Below are 7,414 nucleotides of genomic sequence, written 5' to 3'. Positions count from 1 at the left end.
GACGTTTCGGGCATAAGCCCTTCTTCAGGAATCATTCCTGAAGAATGGCTTATGCCCGAAACGTCGATTCTCCTGTTCCCTGGATGCTGCCTGACCTGCTGCGCTTCTCCAGCAACACATTTTCAGCTCTGATCTCCAGCATCTGCAGACCTCACTTTCTCCATGGAGAGTAGGAGTTGGTATGTCATGTTCTGGTGGACATTGGTGAGGCCAGTATAAAAAAAACATTATTGATTAATAGGAAGAACTCATCTCGTTCACTTACATCCTCCAGAGAAGGACATCTGGCATTCTAACCTGGTGTGGCCTACACATCAATCCAGACCCACAGCAATATGGCTTACTTGGAGCTGCCCTCTGGGTAATTAGCAATGGGCAATAAATGCTGGTCCAGGCAGTGTCACTCACATCCCATGAATGAATAAATAAAGATGCATATGTCCCTCCCGACCTCTGCAAACCCCTCCAGATGCAGCAATCCGTACTGGTTTTGTAACACCGTTCAGGCCCTGGCCACTCTCTGTAACACTCTCACCACCTCCATCACCTTCACCTCTCCCTGTTCCTATCGTGTCATTTAACCCTGGCAATGATTCCCCTTCCCACAGCCCTCCCCCCTGCTAGCAGACACTACGCAATCCCTCTAACACTTACTGCATCAATACTCTCTCGCTTTAGAATTGTTAATAGTTTTTGGTGATCTTCTTAGCCTGATAATCTGATATGGTGCATTTTGTCCTGAGTGAGGGACAGGTGGGAATTTCTTGCTGAGGTTTTGACTGTTTCAATGGAATGTCCTTTTTTGAGTGTTTTACACTGTTCTTGAAGTGTTTTCAACTGTTCATTTACAGACACACATTTCAATTTGTTCATCCTGTTAACCCTTGGTCAGCTCTCCTCTCAAGCCCATGTAAATGGGCTATTTTTTTTTAGTTGTATCTTGGTCGTTCTGTGATTCACGTTAAACCTTTTTCATTAATTAAATTTCACTTTCTCCCAATTTCCCGGAGGATATCTCTGTGTAACATTACTCATTCGCTCTGCTTCATCAAAAAACGGTCTCTCTGAGGTAGTCACATGAGCGCGAGAGAGCGCGAGAGAGAGAGAGCGCGAGAGAGAGAGAACGAGAGAGAGAGCAAGAAAAGAGAGGAGAGAGAGAAGGGAGGAGAGCACGAGAAGTGGGGGAGAGCGCGGGGGATTAGAGAGCAGGGATGTTATTCAACTATATGGGTTTTTCCGACAATCGGCAATGGATTCACTCATCATTAGACTTAAAACTCCAGATTTGATTCAAATTCAAATTCCACCATCCACCATTGTGGGATTCAAACCCAAATCCCTAAAACATTACCTGGGTCTCTGGACTAACAATCCAGTGATAATATCACTGAATCGTTGCCTCTTGTATATTATAAAAGACCAGCTTTGTGGGCGGCACGGTGGCATTGCTGCCTCACAGCGCCAGAGACCCGGGTTCAATTCCCGCCTCAGGCGACTGTCTGTGTGGAGTCTGCACGTTCTCCCCATGTCTGCGTGGGTTTCCTCCGGGTGCTCCGGTTTTCTCCCACAGTCCAAAGATGTGCAGGGTCAGGTGAATTGGCCATGCTAAATTGCCCGTAGTGTTAGGTAAGGGGTAAATGTAGGGGAATGGGTGGGTTGCGCTTCGGCGGGGCGGTGTGGACTTGTTGGGCCGAAGGGCCTGTTTCCACACTGTAAGTAATCTAATCTAATCTAATCTAAAAATTTTCTATTTAAATAGACAAAAATGTTTAACATTGTATGATTAAAAACAAAAGCAAATTGCTGGAATTACAGATTTTCAGCATCTTTAGTATACTGCTTTAGGGGTTATTAGTTGAAAAATTGCATATTTGGCTAAATATTATAAAATGTTCAAGCAAAACAATTAAGTTGGAGAGTAGGAAATATCATTGAGACAAAAGTTTAGCTTATATAGGGTCCACAAATCTCAAACTACACTCAGATCTGAAAAAGTTCCTCTCAGCATCCAGCTCTACCAGTGCTCCAGAATAATAAAAAATCTCTGCCACCCTAAACACAACGTGCCATTCAAAACTCACCTGACCAATTGTTGGCAAATCTGACATCCTGGTAAGCATCTAGAACCAAGAAAAAGTAACAAATCAACCTTATGAAAAACAAGAAAAATACTTAGCTGCATATATGTAATTAAATTACTTTTAACATCAAGAAAATGTCATCACTATTAAAAACTGGAATGTAATCATATGACTGATAATAAACTATTTGACGTATAAAAAGCTTCAAAGAGACAGAGATTTAGGGAGGGAACTGCAAAGACCAGGCCAGTAACTGATAGAGGGGTGAACAGAATGTAAGGTGCACAAGAGGTCAGAGTTGATAGGGAGAAAACATCAGTTAGAGGTGACAGTTGACTGGAATTTAATGCTAATTCGGAAATAGGCAGGATGAGCTCAATTTTGCAGAGGTAGAAGATGGAGACTGGCTGGGAGAGTATTGGAATAGTCAAATCTGAAGTTAGGAGAAAGTGAAGACTGCAGATGCTGGAGATCAGCGCTTAAAGATGTGTTGCTGGAAAAGCGCAGCAGGTCAGGCAGCATCAAAGGAGCAGGAGAATCGACGTTTCGGGCATAAGCCCTTCTTCAGGAAAATCTGAAGTTAGCCAAATAATCAGCAGCCAATAAGCTTAGGCAGGCCAATGATGGTGCTGTTTAAGGTGATTCAATGAGACAACAGTAATGGGGGAAAGGAAGCAAAATTGGCTTTGTTTTCCCTGTTGCAGGTCCTCTATTAGCTACTAGAGAGGAGTGAAACAAAGGAAGGGTAGCTCCTCTCAAATGGACAATGATGGAAAGGATTGTGGTGTACGTGGTCAGCACTATCAAAATCTGCAGGCAAGTGAGGAAAGATGATGGTGTAACATTGTCACAGTGAATACTATATGACTCTGATAACATCTCCAAAATAATAAGTTTGTGATCACCAAAAAAAAAGCCCAGCTGAAGCTCCAGGACATCAATCCAAATCTTATGACTCCGGTAATTCAACGCTGACAAGCTGCAGCATATAGAGAACACAAACATGACTAAATCACTGCCAGCTATTGTGATGTTTATTACCTTCAGTTAGAGATTTTAGATTTGCCTTGGTCATTTTCAAAGGGAACAAACCAGTATTTAAACGGAATCTAATCTAAATTTTCATTGCTTTCAGTAAAACTTTTAACATCTCATCTCATTTCAGACTTATTCATTTTGATGACCACTGCTTCCTATTCTAACGTCCATTAATAAACCATAAATTTGGGCGGGGGTGTTGTTTCTTTTTGTGCACATGCACGTGTGTGCAAATTCAAATAAAATTCTCAGGATGCCTGCCATTATCTACCTGCTCCCAGGTTTTAGTATTATGCTAGTGGAACTGCCTTGGACATAGCACTATACAATCAACTATGTAAAATTTCTATCATAATACAGCTAAAATTATCTTACAAAGGAATCTAGCAACTAGAAATTATTTTTGAAAACTAAAATAACTAAGCCAAGTTTGCAAAGTAGATATATCAACAAGGAAAATTATTGAAAACTAAGCAAGGTTTTGGTCCCAGCTGATTCAATCACTGGACAAGTCAGATCCCAGAATTGGTTTGATAGATTATATTTTGTTTTTTTTTTACAAAAAAATGAAAGTTTTTCCCACCTAAGCACACAAGGGTGCAGATTTAGTTTTAATATTGAAACAGAAGTTTGCCACACAAAATAAATAAAAATAAACTAAATTCTACTACCTACACGTAGCAATTCAAACATTTCAAAATATACAGCAAATAACAATCATCTACTCGTCAACATCACCTCACTTCCTGATCTGCAAAGTTCACAGGCTAAACTCTTTCACTGAGGTAATGTATTTTCCTAACTGTTCTGAAGGATCTTCTTGAGCAACTAACTTACACCTGAACCGAGTCAGATTTCTTCCATATTGAACTCAAAAGTTTTTGAATAAATTTGAAAAGAAACTTGCTCATCTTAGATTCTGCTAAAGCCAATAGCTCAATGCTTTCTCTTTTCTATCATAAAGCTCCCACAATAGAATAAACTTCCTACAGGGTTCCTTGCATCGCCCGCTGTTTGGCACATACTGGCTTTAAAGTTATGGTTCAGGAAAGATCAAGCTAACTAATCTAAAACCCTTTCACAAAAAGATAAACCAATCTACATGCCACTAGTTTTAAATTCAAACTCAAAGAGAATTTATGTTATATATTTAGAAATTGCACCTTTTCTCACAAAAGCATTCTCTAAAATGGATAAATTTTGATTAAGTATGAATAGCTTTTAGAGAAAAGGAAAGATATTTAATCTTTGAGTTTGCTAAAACAGACAACAAGGGTTAAGTGATGAGGAGACTATATACTCTGTCCAACATTTATTAAACAATCTTTTCCAATAGCATAACAAAAGAGAAGCAAAATAAAGAATATTAGTAACATTATTCAGTTTCTGCAGTATGCACTATCCAAGGGAATTTTAAGAGAAGCTCCCTTAAGTTATTGAATGAAATTAGGAGGAAATCTAGGAGTGATCCTTCTGTAACAATATCCAGCCTAAGTACAGAAATTTCACAAAAGTGAACACAAACAAAATGTACAACGCCAATATTTAACCTTAATCCAAGTAATTCCAGTGCCAGTTGCCCATGATTAAGAATAGACTAAAACAATTTATTGCAGTTTTGATCCTACACCACAAAAAAAATTTACAAGAAGAAATGTCTCATCTTAATTCTTCAAAACTAGAAACAAAGCATATTTGAAGCTGAAGCACAACTAAATGTAAATTTCTTTACCTGTGTGGGTCTTTTGAGCTTGGAATTATGTAAACACATTCCCTCTTGGTAAAAGTATTCTCTATCCAGGACTTCTGGGACTACGAAATAAAACAGAAGTAAATGCTTGCATTAGTTCACCAATGAATTTAATGGCAGAAGATCAGCACTGCACTATAGATTCACATATTCTTCTCCAAATCATTTGCACAAATTTATACATTAAACAATAAAAGAAAAACAGCAACAAAAAAACCACAACCAATTCAGATTCTCTTAGTAATTTATTTCCACAGTATAGTTCATTTTAATTATGGCTTTTATTTCTCCTTTTAATAAATGAGAGGGGGAGGGATCCATCCACAAATCCTTCTAAACTCAAATTCTGTCATCTTTGTAAGAACACAAACTATTAAAAAAAATCAGCTCTCTGAACTTCAGAGTCAAGACTATATGTATCAAGATGGCAGACAGAAAAAAAACTTTAAACAAAATGACTACTCCATAGGATTACCAGCTGCTTAAAATAACAATGGAAACATTGAAACTGCTAGACAAGGGGTATGTAAAGATTAGATGCTAATCAGTTTGAGAGAGGTTGCAGAGATTTGAAAGTAGAATTAATCATTAAAACATTAGAGGTAGTCCATTCATGAGATTAGCACAGATCAAAACGTCAGATGCTGAATTAAAGACAATTTGGCATTTTTCTGGAGAATAGGAAAGAAGAACATGCCAATAAAATGATTGACAAAACAGGTTTATAGGAGACAAGAAAGAATGCATTTAGGAAGGCACAGTGGCTCAGTGGTTAGCACTGCTGCCCCTCAGCACCAGGATCCCAGGAACAATTCCAGCCTTGGGCGACTGTCTGTGTGGAGTTTGCACATTCTCCCTGTGTCTACGTGGGTTTCCTCCGGATGCTCCAGTTTCCTTCCACAGTTAGGTGAATTGGCCATGCTAAATTGCCCATAGTGTTAGGTGCATTAATCAGAGGGAAATGGGTCTGGGTGGGTTACTCTTCAGATGGTCAGTGTGGACTTGTTGGGCCGAAGGGCCTGTTTCCGCACTGTAGAGAATCTAATCTAATAAGAAGTCATTTTCATGATGTAGGAAGGCGATATCACAGAGACTGAAATATAGTCTAGTTATGGATGGAATATGGACTTTAAAATTAAACTCAAGATCAAACTGCACAGCCAGATTGCAGAGGCTAGTTCAGTTTAAATAACACACTGAGAGGAAGAATCGAATCATTGGTAAGAAAGCAGCGTTTAAAGTGGAGACTAAAAAGATGGTGCTTGATCGTCTTGATGTTGAAGTTTGAGTACAGAACATCATTTATGACAAAGTAGGTTACTTAGGGTTAACGAAGTTGGGAGAAAGTACAGCACTGTGGAAGCCAAGTCTGAGAATGATGCCAAGAAAATCATGCAAGTGAGGAACAGAGGAGAACAAATGCTAGAAACCTCGATGGATTGCACAAGCAACACTGCAAACACAGGAACAGAAGCCTTTGCTGTAAACCCACTGTTAGCACTTGGAAACTTAGGAATGGAATCACTCACTGTTCATGGAGTGGAACTGAGCCAAATGAATGCAAGCAGAAATGAAATGCTGAATTTAACTATCAGTCAAATGCTCTGCATCTTAATTATTTCAGAGTGTTTGATTTGTCACATTTGTCCTTTCATAATGGTATTTCCTCTCAGATGCTAGGAACTTCAGCGAAGTGAGCATGATTCACTCAACTGGTACCATTTCAGGAACTGGTCCCATACAAGAGTATCTTCAATATTTTCTGAACAAAGAGGTGTAGTTCCAGGAACCTGATGCCTTATGTCACTTCTGAGAACTTCCAGTTTTAACTTTCAAAGATTAACTAATTAGCAAAGGAAACAACGCTTAAAGGATTTAATTATATAGCAACATTACAAACGTGACGAATGGAGTAGAAATAAGATTGCAGGTTAGGAAGGTGGTGCTGAGTTCGAGGGTTGGGACTCAGACAAGGTGGGGGGATGGGAAATGAGGAAACTGGAGAAATCTGAGTTCATCCCTTGTGGTTGGAGGGTTCCTAGGCAGAAGATGAGGTGCTCTTCCTCTAGCCATTGTGTTGCTATGGTCTGGCGATGGAGGAGTCCAAGGACCTGCATGTCCTTGGTGGAGTGGGAGGGGGAGTTGAAGTGTTGAGCCACGGGGTGGTTGGGTTGGTTGCTCCGGGTGTCCCAGAGGTGTTCTCTGAAACGTTCTGCAAGTAGGCGGCCTGTCTCCCCAATATAGAGGAGGCCACATCGGGTGCAGCGTTTTTTTTGTGGTGGATATGGAAGGATCCCTTGGGGCCTTTGAGGGAAGTAAGGGGGGAGCTGTGGGCGCAAGTTTTTCATTTCTTGCGGTTGCAAGGGAAGGTGCCGGGAGTGGAGGTTGGGTTGGTGGGGGGTGTGGACCTGACGAGGGAGTCACGGAGGGAGTGGTCTTTTCGGAACGCTGATAGGGGAGGGGAGGGAAATATATCCCTGGTGGTGGGTTCGGTTGGAGCTGGCAGAAATGACGACAGATGATACGATGTATATGGAGGTTGGTG

The 7,414-nt window shown here is 40.3% G+C and overlaps 1 protein-coding gene across 1 annotated transcript in view; it reads right to left on the bottom strand.

Annotated features, from left to right (window-relative positions):
- The window catches only part of trpm7 (transient receptor potential cation channel, subfamily M, member 7), a 121,471-nt gene that overhangs the window by 112,942 nt on the left and 1,115 nt on the right, over window positions 1-7,414 (bottom strand). Inside the window, exons 2-3 of the mRNA XM_043674578.1 lie at window positions 4,852-4,931; window positions 2,082-2,120 (exon numbers count right to left, since the gene is read on the bottom strand). The gene's annotated coding sequence lies outside the window, so the exon portion shown is untranslated. The remainder of the gene's footprint in view (window positions 1-2,081; window positions 2,121-4,851; window positions 4,932-7,414) is intronic.

The sequence above is a fragment of the Chiloscyllium plagiosum genome, chromosome 32, assembly GCF_004010195.1.
Source record: "Chiloscyllium plagiosum isolate BGI_BamShark_2017 chromosome 32, ASM401019v2, whole genome shotgun sequence".
Taxonomy (NCBI): Eukaryota; Metazoa; Chordata; class Chondrichthyes; order Orectolobiformes; family Hemiscylliidae; genus Chiloscyllium; species Chiloscyllium plagiosum.
The sequence above is the reverse complement of the archived record's forward strand: the minus strand, read 5'-3'. Positions and strand labels throughout refer to the sequence as shown.